Consider the following 24,340-nt stretch of genomic DNA (forward strand, 5'->3'; position numbering starts at 1 on the left):
GTTCTATGATCTATTTGAGGCTGGATTGGAGAAATAGTTGGCATGCTTCCAAAACCAAGGGATGGGCAGGAAAGTGAAGTTGATCATTAACTTTAGCGAGCAGGCTTGATCTGTGGGCTATTCCTACCACCATCTCTATGTTCTTGTGTTTATAAATATGAGTTGTGCTGATTGTGTGCACGTAACACGTTAATGTTATAATTAAAGTAGAACTCATTTCCATTTTAAGAAGAGCGTTCTCCACTTGGTCAGGAACCATCCAGGCAAACTATAAGTTGCAAGTAATAATTTTGAGCCTAGAATCCTATTTGTATTATTTACTTTATATATTTTGAAATAAAAAACAGTGTTCAGATAAAATCAAACCAGTCAAACAAACAGCGCTTCATTGCGATTTTCCTACTTGGTTTCTCGCTATATCAGCAATGGAGAAAGTCAGGGCTGCAGATGCTGGAGATTGGAGTCAGTTTGCTGCGCCACTGCACAGAATATCAAGAATACCGGTTTAGTTTCCTGCTGGAGTTCAAACTGTAGTAAAGTTCTAGCGTGCGCGGTTTGTAGGTGCATTGGTGGTTCAGTGGTAGAATTCTCGCCTGCCACGCGGGAGGCCCGGGTTCGATTCCCGGCCAATGCATTGTCGCCCCTTTAATTTCAAATGCTGCACGGCGTAACCAAGTTCAGCCCGATGCAATGTCTGTTTCGCCTAGCTGCAGACTCACCGATGTCCTGCTGCGCGCGCGGTTCACAGGAAAGTGTTTTCTCATCGGGTGGGGTAGAAATCACTGCTCTGCAGGCTCCGTTTCTGAGCATTTTCATGACGGAATCCACAGGTTTCTGGAAACTCATGGCATTTACTAAAATCGACCTCGTGAGATGACCGGCCGTGATCCCAGAATGATGGGCCAGACTCCATACGCCGAATGAGATTAGAGTGGTGCTGGAAAAGCACAGCGGGGCAGGCAGCATCCGAGGACCAGCAAAATAGACCTCTCGGCCAGGAGTCCTTCGTCAGGAAGGGTACTGTCCTATATCCAAACATCTTCTGCTGCTTCATCAGTGACCTTCCTTCTGTCATATAGTCAGAAGTGGCCATTTTTGTTCACGATTGCATAATGATAGCACCACTGACAACTCCTCAGATACTGAAGCAGACCATACTAGGTTCAAATGCAGAAAGCCAATGCCCTCTGACGAACGCAATCGTCTTTCTTTGTGCGAGATGTGACTCCAACCAGTGGATAAACAAAGATTGTAAACCTACTCAGTTCTTCACAACAGAGCGTCATTGATGTTCTAGCATTGAATATCTTTGAATAATGAGTGGCACAGACAGAGTCAATAGCCGGAGTCATAGTTTGAAGATATTAGGCGGAAAGTATCAAGGAGACGTCAGCGGTAGGTTCTTTACGCAGAAAGTTGTGAATGCATGGAATGGGTTGCCAGCTGTGGTGGTGGAAGCAGAGTCATTGGGGTCATTTAAGGAACTGCTGGACGTGCACATGGAGAGCAGTGAGTTGAGGGTTGCGTAGGTTACATTACATTAGGATGAAACCTCGGCACAACATCGTGGGCCAAAGGGCCTGTTCTGTGCTGTACTTTTCTATGTTCTATGATCTATTTGAGGCTGGATTGGAGAAATAGTTGGCATGCTTCCAAAACCAAGGGATGGGCAGGAAAGTGAAGTTGATCATTAACTTTAGCGAGCAGGCTTGATCTGTGGGCTATTCCTACCACCATCTCTATGTTCTTGTGTTTATAAATATGAGTTGTGCTGATTGTGTGCACGTAACACGTTAATGTTATAATTAAAGTAGAACTCATTTCCATTTTAAGAAGAGCGTTCTCCACTTGGTCAGGAACCATCCAGGCAAACTATAAGTTGCAAGTAATAATTTTGAGCCTAGAATCCTATTTGTATTATTTACTTTATATATTTTGAAATAAAAAACAGTGTTCAGATAAAATCAAACCAGTCAAACAAACAGCGCTTCATTGCGATTTTCCTACTTGGTTTCTCGCTATATCAGCAATGGAGAAAGTCAGGGCTGCAGATGCTGGAGATTGGAGTCAGTTTGCTGCGCCACTGCACAGAATATCAAGAATACCGGTTTAGTTTCCTGCTGGAGTTCAAACTGTAGTAAAGTTCTAGCGTGCGCGGTCCGTAGGTGCATTGGTGGTTCAGTGGTAGAATTCTCGCCTGCCACGCGGGAGGCCCGGGTTCGATTCCCGGCCAATGCATTGTCGCCCCTTTAATTTCAAATGCTGCACGGCGTAACCAAGTTCAGCCCGATGCAATGTCTGTTTCGCCTAGCTGCAGACTCACCGATGTCCTGCTGCGCGCGCGGTTCACAGGAAAGTGTTTTCTCATCGGGTGGGGTAGAAATCACTGCTCTGCAGGCTCCGTTTCTGAGCATTTTCATGACGGAATCCACAGGTTTCTGGAAACTCATGGCATTTACTAAAATCGACCTCGTGAGATGACCGGCCGTGATCCCAGAATGATGGGCCAGACTCCATACGCCGAATGAGATTAGAGTGGTGCTGGAAAAGCACAGCGGGGCAGGCAGCATCCGAGGACCAGCAAAATAGACCTCTCGGCCAGGAGTCCTTCGTCAGGAAGGGTACTGTCCTATATCCAAACATCTTCTGCTGCTTCATCAGTGACCTTCCTTCTGTCATATAGTCAGAAGTGGCCATTTTTGTTCACGATTGCATAATGATAGCACCACTGACAACTCCTCAGATACTGAAGCAGACCATACTAGGTTCAAATGCAGAAAGCCAATGCCCTCTGACGAACGCAATCGTCTTTCTTTGTGCGAGATGTGACTCCAACCAGTGGATAAACAAAGATTGTAAACCTACTCAGTTCTTCACAACAGAGCGTCATTGATGTTCTAGCATTGAATATCTTTGAATAATGAGTGGCACAGACAGAGTCAATAGCCGGAGTCATAGTTTGAAGATATTAGGCGGAAAGTATCAAGGAGACGTCAGCGGTAGGTTCTTTACGCAGAAAGTTGTGAATGCATGGAATGGGTTGCCAGCTGTGGTGGTGGAAGCAGAGTCATTGGGGTCATTTAAGGAACTGCTGGACGTGCACATGGAGAGCAGTGAGTTGAGGGTTGCGTAGGTTACATTACATTAGGATGAAACCTCGGCACAACATCGTGGGCCAAAGGGCCTGTTCTGTGCTGTACTTTTCTATGTTCTATGATCTATTTGAGGCTGGATTGGAGAAATAGTTGGCATGCTTCCAAAACCAAGGGATGGGCAGGAAAGTGAAGTTGATCATTAACTTTAGCGAGCAGGCTTGATCTGTGGGCTATTCCTACCACCATCTCTATGTTCTTGTGTTTATAAATATGAGTTGTGCTGATTGTGTGCACGTAACACGTTAATGTTATAATTAAAGTAGAACTCATTTCCATTTTAAGAAGAGCGTTCTCCACTTGGTCAGGAACCATCCAGGCAAACTATAAGTTGCAAGTAATAATTTTGAGCCTAGAATCCTATTTGTATTATTTACTTTATATATTTTGAAATAAAAAACAGTGTTCAGATAAAATCAAACCAGTCAAACAAACAGCGCTTCATTGCGATTTTCCTACTTGGTTTCTCGCTATATCAGCAATGGAGAAAGTCAGGGCTGCAGATGCTGGAGATTGGAGTCAGTTTGCTGCGCCACTGCACAGAATATCAAGAATACCGGTTTAGTTTCCTGCTGGAGTTCAAACTGTAGTAAAGTTCTAGCGTGCGCGGTCCGTAGGTGCATTGGTGGTTCAGTGGTAGAATTCTCGCCTGCCACGCGGGAGGCCCGAGTTCGATTCCCGGCCAATGCATTGTCGCCCCTTTAATTTCAAATGCTGCACGGCGTAACCAAGTTCAGCCCGATGCAATGTCTGTTTCGCCTAGCTGCAGACTCACCGATGTCCTGCTGCGCGCGCGGTTCACAGGAAAGTGTTTTCTCATCGGGTGGGGTAGAAATCACTGCTCTGCAGGCTCCGTTTCTGAGCATTTTCATGACGGAATCCACAGGTTTCTGGAAACTCATGGCATTTAGTAAAATCGACCTCGTGAGATGACCGGCCGTGATCCCAGAATGATGGGCCAGACTCCATACGCCGAATGAGATTAGAGTGGTGCTGGAAAAGCACAGCGGGGCAGGCAGCATCCGAGGACCAGCAAAATAGACCTCTCGGCCAGGAGTCCTTCGTCAGGAAGGGTACTGTCCTATATCCAAACATCTTCTGCTGCTTCATCAGTGACCTTCCTTCTGTCATATAGTCAGAAGTGGCCATTTTTGTTCACGATTGCATAATGATAGCACCACTGACAACTCCTCAGATACTGAAGCAGACCATACTAGGTTCAAATGCAGAAAGCCAATGCCCTCTGACGAACGCAATCGTCTTTCTTTGTGCGAGATGTGACTCCAACCAGTGGATAAACAAAGATTGTAAACCTACTCAGTTCTTCACAACAGAGCGTCATTGATGTTCTAGCATTGAATATCTTTGAATAATGAGTGGCACAGACAGAGTCAATAGCCGGAGTCATAGTTTGAAGATATTAGGCGGAAAGTATCAAGGAGACGTCAGCGGTAGGTTCTTTACGCAGAAAGTTGTGAATGCATGGAATGGGTTGCCAGCTGTGGTGGTGGAAGCAGAGTCATTGGGGTCATTTAAGGAACTGCTGGACGTGCACATGGAGAGCAGTGAGTTGAGGGTTGCGTAGGTTACATTACATTAGGATGAAACCTCGGCACAACATCGTGGGCCAAAGGGCCTGTTCTGTGCTGTACTTTTCTATGTTCTATGTTCTATGTTCTATGATCTATTTGAGGCTGGATTGGAGAAATAGTTGGCATGCTTCCAAAACCAAGGGATGGGCAGGAAAGTGAAGTTGATCATTAACTTTAGCGAGCAGGCTTGATCTGTGGGCTATTCCTACCACCATCTCTATGTTCTTGTGTTTATAAATATGAGTTGTGCTGATTGTGTGCACGTAACACGTTAATGTTATAATTAAAGTAGAACTCATTTCCATTTTAAGAAGAGCGTTCTCCACTTGGTCAGGAACCATCCAGGCAAACTATAAGTTGCAAGTAATAATTTTGAGCCTAGAATCCTATTTGTATTATTTACTTTATATATTTTGAAATAAAAAACAGTGTTCAGATAAAATCAAACCGGTCAAACGAACAGCGCTTCATTGCGATTTTCCTACTTGGTTTCTCGCTATATCAGCAATGGAGAAAGTCAGGGCTGCAGATGCTGGAGATTGGAGTCAGTTTGCTGCGCCACTGCACAGAATATCAAGAATACCGGTTTAGTTTCCTGCTGGAGTTCAAACTGTAGTAAAGTTCTAGCGTGCGCGGTTTGTAGGTGCATTGGTGGTTCAGTGGTAGAATTCTCGCCTGCCACGCGGGAGGCCCGGGTTCGATTCCCGGCCAATGCATTGTCGCCCCTTTAATTTCAAATGCTGCACGGCGTAACCAAGTTCAGCCCGATGCAATGTCTGTTTCGCCTAGCTGCAGACTCACCGATGTCCTGCTGCGCGCGCGGTTCACAGGAAAGTGTTTTCTCATCGGGTGGGGTAGAAATCACTGCTCTGCAGGCTCCGTTTCTGAGCATTTTCATGACGGAATCCACAGGTTTCTGGAAACTCATGGCATTTACTAAAATCGACCTCGTGAGATGACCGGCCGTGATCCCAGAATGATGGGCCAGACTCCATACGCCGAATGAGATTAGAGTGGTGCTGGAAAAGCACAGCGGGGCAGGCAGCATCCGAGGACCAGCAAAATAGACCTCTCGGCCAGGAGTCCTTCGTCAGGAAGGGTACTGTCCTATATCCAAACATCTTCTGCTGCTTCATCAGTGACCTTCCTTCTGTCATATAGTCAGAAGTGGCCATTTTTGTTCACGATTGCATAATGATAGCACCACTGACAACTCCTCAGATACTGAAGCAGACCATACTAGGTTCAAATGCAGAAAGCCAATGCCCTCTGACGAACGCAATCGTCTTTCTTTGTGCGAGATGTGACTCCAACCAGTGGATAAACAAAGATTGTAAACCTACTCAGTTCTTCACAACAGAGCGTCATTGATGTTCTAGCATTGAATATCTTTGAATAATGAGTGGCACAGACAGAGTCAATAGCCGGAGTCATAGTTTGAAGATATTAGGCGGAAAGTATCAAGGAGACGTCAGCGGTAGGTTCTTTACGCAGAAAGTTGTGAATGCATGGAATGGGTTGCCAGCTGTGGTGGTGGAAGCAGAGTCATTGGGGTCATTTAAGGAACTGCTGGACGTGCACATGGAGAGCAGTGAGTTGAGGGTTGCGTAGGTTACATTACATTAGGATGAAACCTCGGCACAACATCGTGGGCCAAAGGGCCTGTTCTGTGCTGTACTTTTCTATGTTCTATGTTCTATGTTCTATGATCTATTTGAGGCTGGATTGGAGAAATAGTTGGCATGCTTCCAAAACCAAGGGATGGGCAGGAAAGTGAAGTTGATCATTAACTTTAGCGAGCAGGCTTGATCTGTGGGCTATTCCTACCACCATCTCTATGTTCTTGTGTTTATAAATATGAGTTGTGCTGATTGTGTGCACGTAACACGTTAATGTTATAATTAAAGTAGAACTCATTTCCATTTTAAGAAGAGCGTTCTCCACTTGGTCAGGAACCATCCAGGCAAACTATAAGTTGCAAGTAATAATTTTGAGCCTAGAATCCTATTTGTATTATTTACTTTATATATTTTGAAATAAAAAACAGTGTTCAGATAAAATCAAACCAGTCAAACAAACAGCGCTTCATTGCGATTTTCCTACTTGGTTTCTCGCTATATCAGCAATGGAGAAAGTCAGGGCTGCAGATGCTGGAGATTGGAGTCAGTTTGCTGCGCCACTGCACAGAATATCAAGAATACCGGTTTAGTTTCCTACTGGAGTTCAAACTGTAGTAAAGTTCTAGCGTGCGCGGTCCGTAGGTGCATTGGTGGTTCAGTGGTAGAATTCTCGCCTGCCACGCGGGAGGCCCGGGTTCGATTCCCGGCCAATGCATTGTCGCCCCTTTAATTTCAAATGCTGCACGGCGTAACCAAGTTCAGCCCGATGCAATGTCTGTTTCGCCTAGCTGCAGACTCACCGATGTCCTGCTGCGCGCGCGGTTCACAGGAAAGTGTTTTCTCATCGGGTGGGGTAGAAATCACTGCTCTGCAGGCTCCGTTTCTGAGCATTTTCATGACGGAATCCACAGGTTTCTGGAAACTCATGGCATTTAGTAAAATCGACCTCGTGAGATGACCGGCCGTGATCCCAGAATGATGGGCCAGACTCCATACGCCGAATGAGATTAGAGTGGTGCTGGAAAAGCACAGCGGGGCAGGCAGCATCCGAGGACCAGCAAAATAGACCTCTCGGCCAGGAGTCCTTCGTCAGGAAGGGTACTGTCCTATATCCAAACATCTTCTGCTGCTTCATCAGTGACCTTCCTTCTGTCATATAGTCAGAAGTGGCCATTTTTGTTCACGATTGCATAATGATAGCACCACTGACAACTCCTCAGATACTGAAGCAGACCATACTAGGTTCAAATGCAGAAAGCCAATGCCCTCTGACGAACGCAATCGTCTTTCTTTGTGCGAGATGTGACTCCAACCAGTGGATAAACAAAGATTGTAAACCTACTCAGTTCTTCACAACAGAGCGTCATTGATGTTCTAGCATTGAATATCTTTGAATAATGAGTGGCACAGACAGAGTCAATAGCCGGAGTCATAGTTTGAAGATATTAGGCGGAAAGTATCAAGGAGACGTCAGCGGTAGGTTCTTTACGCAGAAAGTTGTGAATGCATGGAATGGGTTGCCAGCTGTGGTGGTGGAAGCAGAGTCATTGGGGTCATTTAAGGAACTGCTGGACGTGCACATGGAGAGCAGTGAGTTGAGGGTTGCGTAGGTTACATTACATTAGGATGAAACCTCGGCACAACATCGTGGGCCAAAGGGCCTGTTCTGTGCTGTACTTTTCTATGTTCTATGATCTATTTGAGGCTGGATTGGAGAAATAGTTGGCATGCTTCCAAAACCAAGGGATGGGCAGGAAAGTGAAGTTGATCATTAACTTTAGCGAGCAGGCTTGATCTGTGGGCTATTCCTACCACCATCTCTATGTTCTTGTGTTTATAAATATGAGTTGTGCTGATTGTGTGCACGTAACACGTTAATGTTATAATTAAAGTAGAACTCATTTCCATTTTAAGAAGAGCGTTCTCCACTTGGTCAGGAACCATCCAGGCAAACTATAAGTTGCAAGTAATAATTTTGAGCCTAGAATCCTATTTGTATTATTTACTTTATATATTTTGAAATAAAAAACAGTGTTCAGATAAAATCAAACCAGTCAAACAAACAGCGCTTCATTGCGATTTTCCTACTTGGTTTCTCGCTATATCAGCAATGGAGAAAGTCAGGGCTGCAGATGCTGGAGATTGGAGTCAGTTTGCTGCGCCACTGCACAGAATATCAAGAATACCGGTTTAGTTTCCTGCTGGAGTTCAAACTGTAGTAAAGTTCTAGCGTGCGCGGTCCGTAGGTGCATTGGTGGTTCAGTGGTAGAATTCTCGCCTGCCACGCGGGAGGCCCGGGTTCGATTCCCGGCCAATGCATTGTCGCCCCTTTAATTTCAAATGCTGCACGGCGTAACCAAGTTCAGCCCGATGCAATGTCTGTTTCGCCTAGCTGCAGACTCACCGATGTCCTGCTGCGCGCGCGGTTCACAGGAAAGTGTTTTCTCATCGGGTGGGGTAGAAATCACTGCTCTGCAGGCTCCGTTTCTGAGCATTTTCATGACGGAATCCACAGGTTTCTGGAAACTCATGGCATTTACTAAAATCGACCTCGTGAGATGACCGGCCGTGATCCCAGAATGATGGGCCAGACTCCATACGCCGAATGAGATTAGAGTGGTGCTGGAAAAGCACAGCGGGGCAGGCAGCATCCGAGGACCAGCAAAATAGACCTCTCGGCCAGGAGTCCTTCGTCAGGAAGGGTACTGTCCTATATCCAAACATCTTCTGCTGCTTCATCAGTGACCTTCCTTCTGTCATATAGTCAGAAGTGGCCATTTTTGTTCACGATTGCATAATGATAGCACCACTGACAACTCCTCAGATACTGAAGCAGACCATACTAGGTTCAAATGCAGAAAGCCAATGCCCTCTGACGAACGCAATCGTCTTTCTTTGTGCGAGATGTGACTCCAACCAGTGGATAAACAAAGATTGTAAACCTACTCAGTTCTTCACAACAGAGCGTCATTGATGTTCTAGCATTGAATATCTTTGAATAATGAGTGGCACAGACAGAGTCAATAGCCGGAGTCATAGTTTGAAGATATTAGGCGGAAAGTATCAAGGAGACGTCAGCGGTAGGTTCTTTACGCAGAAAGTTGTGAATGCATGGAATGGGTTGCCAGCTGTGGTGGTGGAAGCAGAGTCATTGGGGTCATTTAAGGAACTGCTGGACGTGCACATGGAGAGCAGTGAGTTGAGGGTTGCGTAGGTTACATTACATTAGGATGAAACCTCGGCACAACATCGTGGGCCAAAGGGCCTGTTCTGTGCTGTACTTTTCTATGTTCTATGATCTATTTGAGGCTGGATTGGAGAAATAGTTGGCATGCTTCCAAAACCAAGGGATGGGCAGGAAAGTGAAGTTGATCATTAACTTTAGCGAGCAGGCTTGATCTGTGGGCTATTCCTACCACCATCTCTATGTTCTTGTGTTTATAAATATGAGTTGTGCTGATTGTGTGCACGTAACACGTTAATGTTATAATTAAAGTAGAACTCATTTCCATTTTAAGAAGAGCGTTCTCCACTTGGTCAGGAACCATCCAGGCAAACTATAAGTTGCAAGTAATAATTTTGAGCCTAGAATCCTATTTGTATTATTTACTTTATATATTTTGAAATAAAAAACAGTGTTCAGATAAAATCAAACCAGTCAAACAAACAGCGCTTCATTGCGATTTTCCTACTTGGTTTCTCGCTATATCAGCAATGGAGAAAGTCAGGGCTGCAGATGCTGGAGATTGGAGTCAGTTTGCTGCGCCACTGCACAGAATATCAAGAATACCGGTTTAGTTTCCTGCTGGAGTTCAAACTGTAGTAAAGTTCTAGCGTGCGCGGTTTGTAGGTGCATTGGTGGTTCAGTGGTAGAATTCTCGCCTGCCACGCGGGAGGCCCGGGTTCGATTCCCGGCCAATGCATTGTCGCCCCTTTAATTTCAAATGCTGCACGGCGTAACCAAGTTCAGCCCGATGCAATGTCTGTTTCGCCTAGCTGCAGACTCACCGATGTCCTGCTGCGCGCGCGGTTCACAGGAAAGTGTTTTCTCATCGGGTGGGGTAGAAATCACTGCTCTGCAGGCTCCGTTTCTGAGCATTTTCATGACGGAATCCACAGGTTTCTGGAAACTCATGGCATTTAGTAAAATCGACCTCGTGAGATGACCGGCCGTGATCCCAGAATGATGGGCCAGACTCCATACGCCGAATGAGATTAGAGTGGTGCTGGAAAAGCACAGCGGGGCAGGCAGCATCCGAGGACCAGCAAAATAGACCTCTCGGCCAGGAGTCCTTCGTCAGGAAGGGTACTGTCCTATATCCAAACATCTTCTGCTGCTTCATCAGTGACCTTCCTTCTGTCATATAGTCAGAAGTGGCCATTTTTGTTCACGATTGCATAATGATAGCACCACTGACAACTCCTCAGATACTGAAGCAGACCATACTAGGTTCAAATGCAGAAAGCCAATGCCCTCTGACGAACGCAATCGTCTTTCTTTGTGCGAGATGTGACTCCAACCAGTGGATAAACAAAGATTGTAAACCTACTCAGTTCTTCACAACAGAGCGTCATTGATGTTCTAGCATTGAATATCTTTGAATAATGAGTGGCACAGACAGAGTCAATAGCCGGAGTCATAGTTTGAAGATATTAGGCGGAAAGTATCAAGGAGACGTCAGCGGTAGGTTCTTTACGCAGAAAGTTGTGAATGCATGGAATGGGTTGCCAGCTGTGGTGGTGGAAGCAGAGTCATTGGGGTCATTTAAGGAACTGCTGGACGTGCACATGGAGAGCAGTGAGTTGAGGGTTGCGTAGGTTACATTACATTAGGATGAAACCTCGGCACAACATCGTGGGCCAAAGGGCCTGTTCTGTGCTGTACTTTTCTATGTTCTATGTTCTATGTTCTATGATCTATTTGAGGCTGGATTGGAGAAATAGTTGGCATGCTTCCAAAACCAAGGGATGGGCAGGAAAGTGAAGTTGATCATTAACTTTAGCGAGCAGGCTTGATCTGTGGGCTATTCCTACCACCATCTCTATGTTCTTGTGTTTATAAATATGAGTTGTGCTGATTGTGTGCACGTAACACGTTAATGTTATAATTAAAGTAGAACTCATTTCCATTTTAAGAAGAGCGTTCTCCACTTGGTCAGGAACCATCCAGGCAAACTATAAGTTGCAAGTAATAATTTTGAGCCTAGAATCCTATTTGTATTATTTACTTTATATATTTTGAAATAAAAAACAGTGTTCAGATAAAATCAAACCGGTCAAACAAACAGCGCTTCATTGCGATTTTCCTACTTGGTTTCTCGCTATATCAGCAATGGAGAAAGTCAGGGCTGCAGATGCTGGAGATTGGAGTCAGTTTGCTGCGCCACTGCACAGAATATCAAGAATACCGGTTTAGTTTCCTGCTGGAGTTCAAACTGTAGTAAAGTTCTAGCGTGCGCGGTTTGTAGGTGCATTGGTGGTTCAGTGGTAGAATTCTCGCCTGCCACGCGGGAGGCCCGGGTTCGATTCCCGGCCAATGCATTGTCGCCCCTTTAATTTCAAATGCTGCACGGCGTAACCAAGTTCAGCCCGATGCAATGTCTGTTTCGCCGAGCTGCAGACTCACCGATGTCCTGCTGCGCGCGCGGTTCACAGGAAAGTGTTTTCTCATCGGGTGGGGTAGAAATCACTGCTCTGCAGGCTCCGTTTCTGAGCATTTTCATGACGGAATCCACAGGTTTCTGGAAACTCATGGCATTTAGTAAAATCGACCTCGTGAGATGACCGGCCGTGATCCCAGAATGATGGGCCAGACTCCATACGCCGAATGAGATTAGAGTGGTGCTGGAAAAGCACAGCGGGGCAGGCAGCATCCGAGGACCAGCAAAATAGACCTCTCGGCCAGGAGTCCTTCGTCAGGAAGGGTACTGTCCTATATCCAAACATCTTCTGCTGCTTCATCAGTGACCTTCCTTCTGTCATATAGTCAGAAGTGGCCATTTTTGTTCACGATTGCATAATGATAGCACCACTGACAACTCCTCAGATACTGAAGCAGACCATACTAGGTTCAAATGCAGAAAGCCAATGCCCTCTGACGAACGCAATCGTCTTTCTTTGTGCGAGATGTGACTCCAACCAGTGGATAAACAAAGATTGTAAACCTACTCAGTTCTTCACAACAGAGCGTCATTGATGTTCTAGCATTGAATATCTTTGAATAATGAGTGGCACAGACAGAGTCAATAGCCGGAGTCATAGTTTGAAGATATTAGGCGGAAAGTATCAAGGAGACGTCAGCGGTAGGTTCTTTACGCAGAAAGTTGTGAATGCATGGAATGGGTTGCCAGCTGTGGTGGTGGAAGCAGAGTCATTGGGGTCATTTAAGGAACTGCTGGACGTGCACATGGAGAGCAGTGAGTTGAGGGTTGCGTAGGTTACATTACATTAGGATGAAACCTCGGCACAACATCGTGGGCCAAAGGGCCTGTTCTGTGCTGTACTTTTCTATGTTCTATGTTCTATGTTCTATGATCTATTTGAGGCTGGATTGGAGAAATAGTTGGCATGCTTCCAAAACCAAGGGATGGGCAGGAAAGTGAAGTTGATCATTAACTTTAGCGAGCAGGCTTGATCTGTGGGCTATTCCTACCACCATCTCTATGTTCTTGTGTTTATAAATATGAGTTGTGCTGATTGTGTGCACGTAACACGTTAATGTTATAATTAAAGTAGAACTCATTTCCATTTTAAGAAGAGCGTTCTCCACTTGGTCAGGAACCATCCAGGCAAACTATAAGTTGCAAGTAATAATTTTGAGCCTAGAATCCTATTTGTATTATTTACTTTATATATTTTGAAATAAAAAACAGTGTTCAGATAAAATCAAACCGGTCAAACAAACAGCGCTTCATTGCGATTTTCCTACTTGGTTTCTCGCTATATCAGCAATGGAGAAAGTCAGGGCTGCAGATGCTGGAGATTGGAGTCAGTTTGCTGCGCCACTGCACAGAATATCAAGAATACCGGTTTAGTTTCCTGCTGGAGTTCAAACTGTAGTAAAGTTCTAGCGTGCGCGGTTTGTAGGTGCATTGGTGGTTCAGTGGTAGAATTCTCGCCTGCCACGCGGGAGGCCCGGGTTCGATTTCCGGCCAATGCATTGTCGCCCCTTTAATTTCAAATGCTGCACGGCGTAACCAAGTTCAGTTTGTCTGTTTCGCCTAGCTGCAGACTCACCGATGTCCTGCTGCGCGCGCGGTTCACAGGAAAGTGTTTTCTCATCGGGTGGGGTAGAAATCACTGCTCTGCAGGCTCCGTTTCTGAGCATTTTCATGACGGAATCCACAGGTTTCTGGAAACTCATGGCATTTAGTAAAATCGACCTCGTGAGATGACCGGCCGTGATCCCAGAATGATGGGCCAGACTCCATACGCCGAATGAGATTAGAGTGGTGCTGGAAAAGCACAGCGGGGCAGGCAGCATCCGAGGACCAGCAAAATAGACCTCTCAGCCAGGAGTCCTTCGTCAGGAAGGGTACTGTCCTATATCCAAACATCTTCTGCTGCTTCATCAGTGACCTTCCTTCTGTCATATAGTCAGAAGTGGCCATTTTTGTTCACGATTGCATAATGATAGCACCACTGACAACTCCTCAGATACTGAAGCAGACCATACTAGGTTCAAATGCAGAAAGCCAATGCCCTCTGACGAACGCAATCGTCTTTCTTTGTGCGAGATGTGACTCCAACCAGTGGATAAACAAAGATTGTAAACCTACTCAGTTCTTCACAACAGAGCGTCATTGATGTTCTAGCATTGAATATCTTTGAATAATGAGTGGCACAGACAGAGTCAATAGCCGGAGTCATAGTTTGAAGATATTAGGCGGAAAGTATCAAGGAGACGTCAGCGGTAGGTTCTTTACGCAGAAAGTTGTGAATGCATGGAATGGGTTGCCAGCTGTGGTGGTGGAAGCAGAGTCATTGGGGTCATTTAAGGAACTGCTGGACGTGCACATGGAGAGCAGTGAGTTGAGGGTTGCGTAGGTTACATTACATTAGGATGAAACCTCGGCACAACATCGTGGGCCAAAGGGCCTGTTCTGTGCTGTACTTTTCTATGTTCTATGATCTATTTGAGGCTGGATTGGAGAAATAGTTGGCATGCTTCCAAAACCAAGGGATGGGCAGGAAAGTGAAGTTGATCATTAACTTTAGCGAGCAGGCTTGATCTGTGGGCTATTCCTACCACCATCTCTATGTTCTTGTGTTTATAAATATGAGTTGTGCTGATTGTGTGCACGTAACACGTTAATGTTATAATTAAAGTAGAACTCATTTCCATTTTAAGAAGAGCGTTCTCCACTTGGTCAGGAACCATCCAGGCAAACTATAAGTTGCAAGTAATAATTTTGAGCCTAGAATCCTATTTGTATTATTTACTTTATATATTTTGAAATAAAAAACAGTGTTCAGATAAAATCAAACCAGTCAAACAAACAGCGCTTCATTGCGATTTTCCTACTTGGTTTCTCGCTATATCAGCAATGGAGAAAGTCAGGGCTGCAGATGCTGGAGATTGGAGTCAGTTTGCTGCGCCACTGCACAGAATATCAAGAATACCGGTTTAGTTTCCTGCTGGAGTTCAAACTGTAGTAAAGTTCTAGCGTGCGCGGTCCGTAGGTGCATTGGTGGTTCAGTGGTAGAATTCTCGCCTGCCACGCGGGAGGCCCGGGTTCGATTCCCGGCCAATGCATTGTCGCCCCTTTGATTTCAAATGCTGCACGGCGTAACCAAGTTCAGCCCGATGCAATGTCTGTTTCGCCTAGCTGCAGACTCACCGATGTCCTGCTGCGCGCGCGGTTCACAGGAAAGTGTTTTCTCATCGGGTGGGGTAGAAATCACTGCTCTGCAGGCTCCGTTTCTGAGCATTTTCATGACGGAATCCACAGGTTTCTGGAAACTCATGGCATTTAGTAAAATCGACCTCGTGAGATGACCGGCCGTGATCCCAGAATGATGGGCCAGACTCCATACGCCGAATGAGATTAGAGTGGTGCTGGAAAAGCACAGCGGGGCAGGCAGCATCCGAGGACCAGCAAAATAGACCTCTCGGCCAGGAGTCCTTCGTCAGGAAGGGTACTGTCCTATATCCAAACATCTTCTGCTGCTTCATCAGTGACCTTCCTTCTGTCATATAGTCAGAAGTGGCCATTTTTGTTCACGATTGCATAATGATAGCACCACTGACAACTCCTCAGATACTGAAGCAGACCATACTAGGTTCAAATGCAGAAAGCCAATGCCCTCTGACGAACGCAATCGTCTTTCTTTGTGCGAGATGTGACTCCAACCAGTGGATAAACAAAGATTGTAAACCTACTCAGTTCTTCACAACAGAGCGTCATTGATGTTCTAGCATTGAATATCTTTGAATAATGAGTGGCACAGACAGAGTCAATAGCCGGAGTCATAGTTTGAAGATATTAGGCGGAAAGTATCAAGGAGACGTCAGCGGTAGGTTCTTTACGCAGAAAGTTGTGAATGCATGGAATGGGTTGCCAGCTGTGGTGGTGGAAGCAGAGTCATTGGGGTCATTTAAGGAACTGCTGGACGTGCACATGGAGAGCAGTGAGTTGAGGGTTGCGTAGGTTACATTACATTAGGATGAAACCTCGGCACAACATCGTGGGCCAAAGGGCCTGTTCTGTGCTGTACTTTTCTATGTTCTATGATCTATTTGAGGCTGGATTGGAGAAATAGTTGGCATGCTTCCAAAACCAAGGGATGGGCAGGAAAGTGAAGTTGATCATTAACTTTAGCGAGCAGGCTTGATCTGTGGGCTATTCCTACCACCATCTCTATGTTCTTGTGTTTATAAATATGAGTTGTGCTGATTGTGTGCACGTAACACGTTAATGTTATAATTAAAGTAGAACTCATTTCCATTTTAAGAAGAGCGTTCTCCACTTGGTCAGGAACCATCCAGGCAAACTATAAGTTGCAAGTAATAATTTTGAGCCTAGAATCCTATTTGTATTATTTACTTTATATATTTTGAAATAAAAAAACAGTGTTCAGATAAAATCAAACCGGTCAAACAAACAGCGCTTCATTGTGATTTTCCTACTTGGTTTCTCGCTATATCAGCAATGGAGAAAGTCAGGGCTGCAGATGCTGGAGATTGGAGTCAGTTTGCTGCGCCACTGCACAGAATATCAAGAATACCGGTTTAGTTTCCTGCTGGAGTTCAAACTGTAGTAAAGTTCTAGCGTGCGCGGTCCGTAGGTGCATTGGTGGTTCAGTGGTAGAATTCTCGCCTGCCACGCGGGAGGCCCGGGTTCGATTCCCGGCCAATGCATTGTCGCCCCTTTAATTTCAAATGCTGCACGGCGTAACCAAGTTCAGCCCGAATGTCTGTTTCGCCTAGCTGCAGACTCACCGATGTCCTGCTGCGCGCGCGGTTCACAGGAAAGTGTTTTCTCATCGGGTGGGGTAGAAATCACTGCTCTGCAGGCTCCGTTTCTGAGCATTTTCATGACGGAATCCACAGGTTTCTGGAAACTCATGGCATTTAGTAAAATCGACCTCGTGAGATGACCGGCCGTGATCCCAGAATGATGGGCCAGACTCCATACGCCGAATGAGATTAGAGTGGTGCTGGAAAAGCACAGCGGGGCAGGCAGCATCCGAGGACCAGCAAAATAGACCTCTCGGCCAGGAGTCCTTCGTCAGGAAGGGTACTGTCCTATATCCAAACATCTTCTGCTGCTTCATCAGTGACCTTCCTTCTGTCATATAGTCAGAAGTGGCCATTTTTGTTCACGATTGCATAATGATAGCACCACTGACAACTCCTCAGATACTGAAGCAGACCATACTAGGTTCAAATGCAGAAAGCCAATGCCCTCTGACGAACGCAATCGTCTTTCTTTGTGCGAGATGTGACTCCAACCAGTGGATAAACAAAGATTGTAAACCTACTCAGTTCTTCACAACAGAGCGTCATTGATGTTCTAGCATTGAATATCTTTGAATAATGAGTGGCACAGACAGAGTCAATAGCCGGAGTCATAGTTTGAAGATATTAGGCGGAAAGTATCAAGGAGACGTCAGCGGTAGGTTCTTTACGCAGAAAGTTGTGAATGCATGGAATGGGTTGCCAGCTGTGGTGGTGGAAGCAGAGTCATTGGGGTCATTTAAGGAACTGCTGGACGTGCACATGGAGAGCAGTGAGTTGAGGGTTGCGTAGGTTACATTACATTAGGATGAAACCTCGGCACAACATCGTGGGCCAAAGGGCCTGTTCTGTGCTGTACTTTTCTATGTTCTATGTTCTATGTTCTATGATCTATTTGAGGCTGGATTGGAGAAATAGTTGGCATGCTTCCAAAACCAAGGGATGGGCAGGAAAGTGAAGTTGATCATTAACTTTAGCGAGCAGGCTTGATCTGTGGGCTATTCCTACCACCATCTCTATGTTCTTGTGTTTATAAATATGAGTTGTGCTGATTGTGTGCACGTAACACGTTAATGTTATAATTAAAGTAGAACTCATTTCCATTTTAAGAAGAGCGTTCTCCACTTGGTCAGGAACCATCCAGGCAAACTATAAGTTGCAAGTAATAATTTTGAGCCTAGAATCCTATTTGTATTATTTACTTTATATATTTTGAAATAAAAAACAGTGTTCAGATAAAATCAAACCGGTCAAACAAACAGCGCTTCATTGCGATTTTCCTACTTGGTTTCTCGCTATATCAGCAATGGAGAAAGTCAGGGCTGCAGATGCTGGAGATTGGAGTCAGTTTGCTGCGCCACTGCACAGAATATCAAGAATACCGGTTTAGTTTCCTGCTGGAGTTCAAACTGTAGTAAAGTTCTAGCGTGCGCGGTTTGTAGGTGCATTGGTGGTTCAGTGGTAGAATTCTCGCCTGCCACGCGGGAGGCCCGGGTTCGATTTCCGGCCAATGCATTGTCGCCCCTTTAATTTCAAATGCTGCACGGCGTAACCAAGTTCAGTTTGTCTGTTTCGCCTAGCTGCAGACTCACCGATGTCCTGCTGCGCGCGCGGTTCACAGGAAAGTGTTTTCTCATCGGGTGGGGTAGAAATCACTGCTCTGCAGGCTCCGTTTCTGAGCATTTTCATGACGGAATCCACAGGTTTCTGGAAACTCATGGCATTTAGTAAAATCGACCTCGTGAGATGACCGGCCGTGATCCCAGAATGATGGGCCAGACTCCATACGCCGAATGAGATTAGAGTGGTGCTGGAAAAGCACAGCGGGGCAGGCAGCATCCGAGGACCAGCAAAATAGACCTCTCGGCCAGGAGTCCTTCGTCAGGAAGGGTACTGTCCTATATCCAAACATCTTCTGCTGCTTCATCAGTGACCTTCCTTCTGTCATATAGTCAGAAGTGGCCATTTTTGTTCACGATTGCATAATGATAGCACCACTGACAACTCCTCAGATACTGAAGCAGACCATACTAGGTTCAAATGCAGAAAGCCAATGCCCTCTGACGAACGCAATCGTCTTTCTTTGTGCGAGATGTGACTCCAACCAGTGGATAAACAAAGATTGTAAACCTACTCAGTTCTTCACAACAGAGCGTCATTGATGTTCTAGCATTGAATATCTTTGAATAATGAGTGGCACAGACAGAGTCAATAGCCGGAGTCATAGTTTGAAGATATTAGGCGGAAAGTATCAAGGAGACGTCAGCGGTAGGTTCTTTACGCAGAAAGTTGTGAATGCATGGAATGGGTTGCCAGCTGTGGTGGTGGAAGCAGAGTCATTGGGGTCATTTAAGGAACTGCTGGACGTGCACATGGAGAGCAGTGAGTTGAGGGTTGCGTAGGTTACATTACATTAGGATGAAACCTCGGCACAACATCGTGGGCCAAAGGGCCTGTTCTGTGCTGTACTTTTCTATGTTCTATGATCTATTTGAGGCTGGATTGGAGAAATAGTTGGCATGCTTCCAAAACCAAGGGATGGGCAGGAAAGTGAAGTTGATCATTAACTTTAGCGAGCAGGCTTGATCTGTGGGCTATTCCTACCACCATCTCTATGTTCTTGTGTTTATAAATATGAGTTGTGCTGATTGTGTGCACGTAACACGTTAATGTTATAATTAAAGTAGAACTCATTTCCATTTTAAGAAGAGCGTTCTCCACTTGGTCAGGAACCATCCAGGCAAACTATAAGTTGCAAGTAATAATTTTGAGCCTAGAATCCTATTTGTATTATTTACTTTATATATTTTGAAATAAAAAACAGTGTTCAGATAAAATCAAACCAGTCAAACAAACAGCGCTTCATTGCGATTTTCCTACTTGGTTTCTCGCTATATCAGCAATGGAGAAAGTCAGGGCTGCAGATGCTGGAGATTGGAGTCAGTTTGCTGCGCCACTGCACAGAATATCAAGAATACCGGTTTAGTTTCCTGCTGGAGTTCAAACTGTAGTAAAGTTCTAGCGTGCGCGGTCCGTAGGTGCATTGGTGGTTCAGTGGTAGAATTCTCGCCTGCCACGCGGGAGGCCCGGGTTCGATTCCCGGCCAATGCATTGTCGCCCCTTTAATTTCAAATGCTGCACGGCGTAACCAAGTTCAGCCCGAATGTCTGTTTCGCCTAGCTGCAGACTCACCGATGTCCTGCTGTGCGCGCGGTTCACAGGAAAGTGTTTTCTCATCGGGTGGGGTAGAAATCACTGCTCTGCAGGCTCCGTTTCTGAGCATTTTCATGACGGAATCCACAGGTTTCTGGAAACTCATGGCATTTAGTAAAATCGACCTCATGAGATAACCGGCCGTGATCCCAGAATGATGGGCCAGACTCCATACGCCGAATGAGATTAGAGTGGTGCTGGAAAAGCACAGCGGGGCAGGCAGCATCCGAGGACCAGCAAAATAGACCTCTCGGCCAGGAGTCCTTCGTCAGGAAGGGTACTGTCCTATATCCAAACATCTTCTGCTGCTTCATCAGTGACCTTCCTTCTGTCATATAGTCAGAAGTGGCCATTTTTGTTCACGATTGCATAATGATAGCACCACTGACAACTCCTCAGATACTGAAGCAGACCATACTAGGTTCAAATGCAGAAAGCCAATGCCCTCTGACGAACGCAATCGTCTTTCTTTTGCGAGATGTGACTCCAACCAGTGGATAAACAAAGATTGTAAACCTACTCAGTTCTTCACAACAGAGCGTCATTGATGTTCTAGCATTGAATATCTTTGAATAATGAGTGGCACAGACAGAGTCAATAGCCGGAGTCATAGTTTGAAGATATTAGGCGGAAAGTATCAAGGAGACGTCAGCGGTAGGTTCTTTACGCAGAAAGTTGTGAATGCATGGAATGGGTTGCCAGCTGTGGTGGTGGAAGCAGAGTCATTGGGGTCATTTAAGGAACTGCTGGACGTGCACATGGAGAGCAGTGAGTTGAGGGTTGCGTAGGTTACATTACATTAGGATGAAACCTCGGCACAACATCGTGGGCCAAAGGGCCTGTTCTGTGCTGTACTTTTCTATGTTCTATGATCTATTTGAGGCTGGATTGGAGAAATAGTTGGTATGCTTCCAAAACCAAGGGATGGGCAGGAAAGTGAAGTTGATCATTAACTTTAGCGAGCAGGCTTGATCTGTGGGCTATTCCTACCACCATCTCTATGTTCTTGTGTTTATAAATATGAGTTGTGCTGATTGTGTGCACGTAACACGTTAATGTTATAATTAAAGTAGAACTCATTTCCATTTTAAGAAGAGCGTTCTCCACTTGGTCAGGAACCATCCAGGCAAACTATAAGTTGCAAGTAATAATTTTGAGCCTAGAATCCTATTTGTATTATTTACTTTATATATTTTGAAATAAAAAACAGTGTTCAGATAAAATCAAACCAGTCAAACAAACAGCGCTTCATTGCGATTTTCCTACTTGGTTTCTCGCTATATCAGCAATGGAGAAAGTCAGGGCTGCAGATGCTGGAGATTGGAGTCAGTTTGCTGCGCCACTGCACAGAATATCAAGAATACCCGTTTAGTTTCCTGCTGGAGTTCAAACTGTAGTAAAGTTGTGGCGTGCGCGGTCTGTAGGTGCATTGGTGGTTCAGTGGTAGAATTCTCGCCTGCCACGCGGGAGGCCTGGGTTCGCTTCCCGGCCAATGCATTGTCGCCCCTTTAATTTCAAATGCTGCACGGCGTAACCAAGTTCAGCCCGATGCAACGTCTGTTTCGCCTAGCTGCAGACTCACCGATGTCCTGCTGCGCGCGCGGTTCACAGGAAAGTGTTTTCTCATCGGGTGGGGTAGAAATCACTGCTCTGCAGGCTCCGTTTCTGAGCATTTTCATGACGGAATCCACAGGTTTCTGGAAACTCATGGCATTTAGTAAAATCGACCTCGTGAGATAACCGGCCGTGATCCCAGAATGATGGGCCAGACTCCATACGCCGAATGAGATTAGAGTGGTGCTGGAAAAGCACAGCGGGGCAGGCAGCATCCGAGGACCAGCAAAATAGACCTCTCGGCCAGGAGTCCTTCGTCAGGAAGGGTACTGTCCTATATCCAAACATCTTCTGCTGCTTCATCAGTGACCTTCCTTCTGTCATATAGTCAGAAGTGGCCATTTTTGTTCACGATTGCATAATGATAGCACCACTGACAACTCCTCAGATACTGAAGCAGACCATACTAGGTTCAAATGCAGAAAGCCAATGCCCTCTGACGAACGCAATCGTCTTTCTTTGTGCGAGATGTGACTCCAACCAGTGGATAAACAAAGATTGTAAACCTACTCAGTTCTTCACAACAGAGCGTCATTGATGTTCTAGCATTGAATATCTTTGAATAATGAGTGGCACAGACAGAGTCAATAGCCGGAGTCATAGTTTGAAGATATTAGGCGGAAAGTATCAAGGAGACGTCAGCGGTAGGTTCTTTACGCAGAAAGTTGTGAATGCATGGAATGGGTTGCCAGCTGTGGTGGTGGAAGCAGAGTCATTGGGGTCATTTAAGGAACTGCTGGACGTGCACATGGAGAGCAGTGAGTTGAGGGTTGCGTAGGTTACATTACATTAGGATGAAACCTCGGCACAACATCGTGGGCCAAAGGGCCTGTTCTGTGCTGTACTTTTCTATGTTCTATGATCTATTTGAGGCTGGATTGGAGAAATAGTTGGCATGCTTCCAAAACCAAGGGATGGGCAGGAAAGTGAAGTTGATCATTAACTTTAGCGAGCAGGCTTGATCTGTGGGCTATTCCTACCACCATCTCTATGTTCTTGTGTTTATAAATATGAGTTGTGCTGATTGTGTGCACGTAACACGTTAATGTTATAATTAAAGTAGAACTCATTTCCATTTTAAGAAGAGCGTTCTCCACTTGGTCAGGAACCATCCAGGCAAACTATAAGTTGCAAGTAATAATTTTGAGCCTAGAATCCTATTTGTATTATTTACTTTATATATTTTGAAATAAAAAACAGTGTTCAGATAAAATCAAACCAGTCAAACAAACAGCGCTTCATTGCGATTTTCCTACTTGGTTTCTCGCTATATCAGCAATGGAGAAAGTCAGGGCTGCAGATGCTGGAGATTGGAGTCAGTTTGCTGCGCCACTGCACAGAATATCAAGAATACCGGTTTAGTTTCCTGCTGGAGTTCAAACTGTAGTAAAGTTCTAGCGTGCGCGGTCCGTAGGTGCATTGGTGGTTCAGTGGTAGAATTCTCGCCTGCCACGCGGGAGGCCCGGGTTCGATTCCCGGCCAATGCATTGTCGCCCCTTTAATTTCAAATGCTGCACGGCGTAACCAAGTTCAGCCCGATGCAATGTCTGTTTCGCCTAGCTGCAGACTCACCGATGTCCTGCTGCGCGCGCGGTTCACAGGAAAGTGTTTTCTCATCGGGTGGGGTAGAAATCACTGCTCTGCAAGCTCCGTTTCTGAGCATTTTCATGACGGAATCCACAGGTTTCTGGAAACTCATGGCATTTAGTAAAATCGACCTCGTGAGATGACCGGCCGTGATCCCAGAATGATGGGCCAGACTCCATACGCCGAATGAGATTAGAGTGGTGCTGGAAAAGCACAGCGGGGCAGGCAGCATCCGAGGACCAGCAAAATAGACCTCTCGGCCAGGAGTCCTTCGTCAGGAAGGGTACTGTCCTATATCCAAACATCTTCTGCTGCTTCATCAGTGACCTTCCTTCTGTCATATAGTCAGAAGTGGCCATTTTTGTTCACGATTGCATAATGATAGCACCACTGACAACTCCTCAGATACTGAAGCAGACCATACTAGGTTCAAATGCAGAAAGCCAATGCCCTCTGACAATGCAATCGTCTTTCTTTGTGCGAGATGTGACTCCAACCAGTGGATAAACAAAGATTGTAAACCTACTCAGTTCTTCACAACAGAGCGTCATTGATGTTCTAGCATTGAATATCTTTGAATAATGAGTGGCACAGACAGAGTCAATAGCCGGAGTCATAGTTTGAAGATATTAGGCGGAAAGTATCAAGGAGACGTCAGCGGTAGGTTCTTTACGCAGAAAGTTGTGAATGCATGGAATGGGTTGCCAGCTGTGGTGGTGGAAGCAGAGTCATTGGGGTCATTTAAGGAACTGCTGGACGTGCACATGGAGAGCAGTGAGTTGAGGGTTGCGTAGGTTACATTACATTAGGATGAAACCTCGGCACAACATCGTGGGCCAAAGGGCCTGTTCTGTGCTGTACTTTTCTATGTTCTATGATCTATTTGAGGCTGGATTGGAGAAATAGTTGGCATGCTTCCAAAACCAAGGGATGGGCAGGAAAGTGAAGTTGATCATTAACTTTAGCGAGCAGGCTTGATCTGTGGGCTATTCCTACCACCATCTCTATGTTCTTGTGTTTATAAATATGAGTTGTGCTGATTGTGTGCACGTAACACGTTAATGTTATAATTAAAGTAGAACTCATTTCCATTTTAAGAAGAGC

The 24,340-nt window shown here is 45.6% G+C and overlaps 14 non-coding genes across 14 annotated transcripts; all 14 read left to right on the top strand.

Annotated features, from left to right (window-relative positions):
• Positions 1-563: 563 nt before the first annotated feature.
• trnag-gcc (transfer RNA glycine (anticodon GCC)) lies at positions 564-634 on the top strand. Its single transcript has one exon. It is a non-coding gene; the product is annotated as a tRNA-Gly (tRNA).
• Positions 635-2,167: 1,533 nt separating this feature from the next.
• On the top strand, positions 2,168-2,238 carry trnag-gcc (transfer RNA glycine (anticodon GCC)). The gene has a single exon. It is a non-coding gene; the product is annotated as a tRNA-Gly (tRNA).
• A 1,533-nt stretch (positions 2,239-3,771) lies between these two features.
• trnag-gcc (transfer RNA glycine (anticodon GCC)) lies at positions 3,772-3,842 on the top strand. The gene has a single exon. It is a non-coding gene; the product is annotated as a tRNA-Gly (tRNA).
• A 1,547-nt stretch (positions 3,843-5,389) lies between these two features.
• Positions 5,390-5,460, top strand: trnag-gcc (transfer RNA glycine (anticodon GCC)). Its single transcript has one exon. It is a non-coding gene; the product is annotated as a tRNA-Gly (tRNA).
• Positions 5,461-7,007: 1,547 nt separating this feature from the next.
• Positions 7,008-7,078, top strand: trnag-gcc (transfer RNA glycine (anticodon GCC)). The gene has a single exon. It is a non-coding gene; the product is annotated as a tRNA-Gly (tRNA).
• Positions 7,079-8,611: 1,533 nt separating this feature from the next.
• trnag-gcc (transfer RNA glycine (anticodon GCC)) lies at positions 8,612-8,682 on the top strand. Its single transcript has one exon. It is a non-coding gene; the product is annotated as a tRNA-Gly (tRNA).
• Positions 8,683-10,215: 1,533 nt separating this feature from the next.
• trnag-gcc (transfer RNA glycine (anticodon GCC)) lies at positions 10,216-10,286 on the top strand. The gene has a single exon. It is a non-coding gene; the product is annotated as a tRNA-Gly (tRNA).
• A 1,547-nt stretch (positions 10,287-11,833) lies between these two features.
• trnag-gcc (transfer RNA glycine (anticodon GCC)) lies at positions 11,834-11,904 on the top strand. Its single transcript has one exon. It is a non-coding gene; the product is annotated as a tRNA-Gly (tRNA).
• A 1,547-nt stretch (positions 11,905-13,451) lies between these two features.
• Positions 13,452-13,522, top strand: trnag-gcc (transfer RNA glycine (anticodon GCC)). The gene has a single exon. It is a non-coding gene; the product is annotated as a tRNA-Gly (tRNA).
• A 1,525-nt stretch (positions 13,523-15,047) lies between these two features.
• On the top strand, positions 15,048-15,118 carry trnag-gcc (transfer RNA glycine (anticodon GCC)). Its single transcript has one exon. It is a non-coding gene; the product is annotated as a tRNA-Gly (tRNA).
• Positions 15,119-16,652: 1,534 nt separating this feature from the next.
• trnag-gcc (transfer RNA glycine (anticodon GCC)) lies at positions 16,653-16,723 on the top strand. The gene has a single exon. It is a non-coding gene; the product is annotated as a tRNA-Gly (tRNA).
• Positions 16,724-18,266: 1,543 nt separating this feature from the next.
• Positions 18,267-18,337, top strand: trnag-gcc (transfer RNA glycine (anticodon GCC)). Its single transcript has one exon. It is a non-coding gene; the product is annotated as a tRNA-Gly (tRNA).
• Positions 18,338-19,862: 1,525 nt separating this feature from the next.
• trnag-gcc (transfer RNA glycine (anticodon GCC)) lies at positions 19,863-19,933 on the top strand. Its single transcript has one exon. It is a non-coding gene; the product is annotated as a tRNA-Gly (tRNA).
• Positions 19,934-23,065: 3,132 nt separating this feature from the next.
• Positions 23,066-23,136, top strand: trnag-gcc (transfer RNA glycine (anticodon GCC)). Its single transcript has one exon. It is a non-coding gene; the product is annotated as a tRNA-Gly (tRNA).
• The last annotated feature ends 1,204 nt before the right edge of the window (positions 23,137-24,340 follow it).

Source organism: Chiloscyllium plagiosum, unplaced genomic scaffold, assembly GCF_037043375.1.
Source record: "Chiloscyllium plagiosum isolate Xiang-an unplaced genomic scaffold, Cpla_swu_hap1 HiC_scaffold_35, whole genome shotgun sequence".
Taxonomy (NCBI): domain Eukaryota; kingdom Metazoa; phylum Chordata; class Chondrichthyes; order Orectolobiformes; family Hemiscylliidae; genus Chiloscyllium; species Chiloscyllium plagiosum.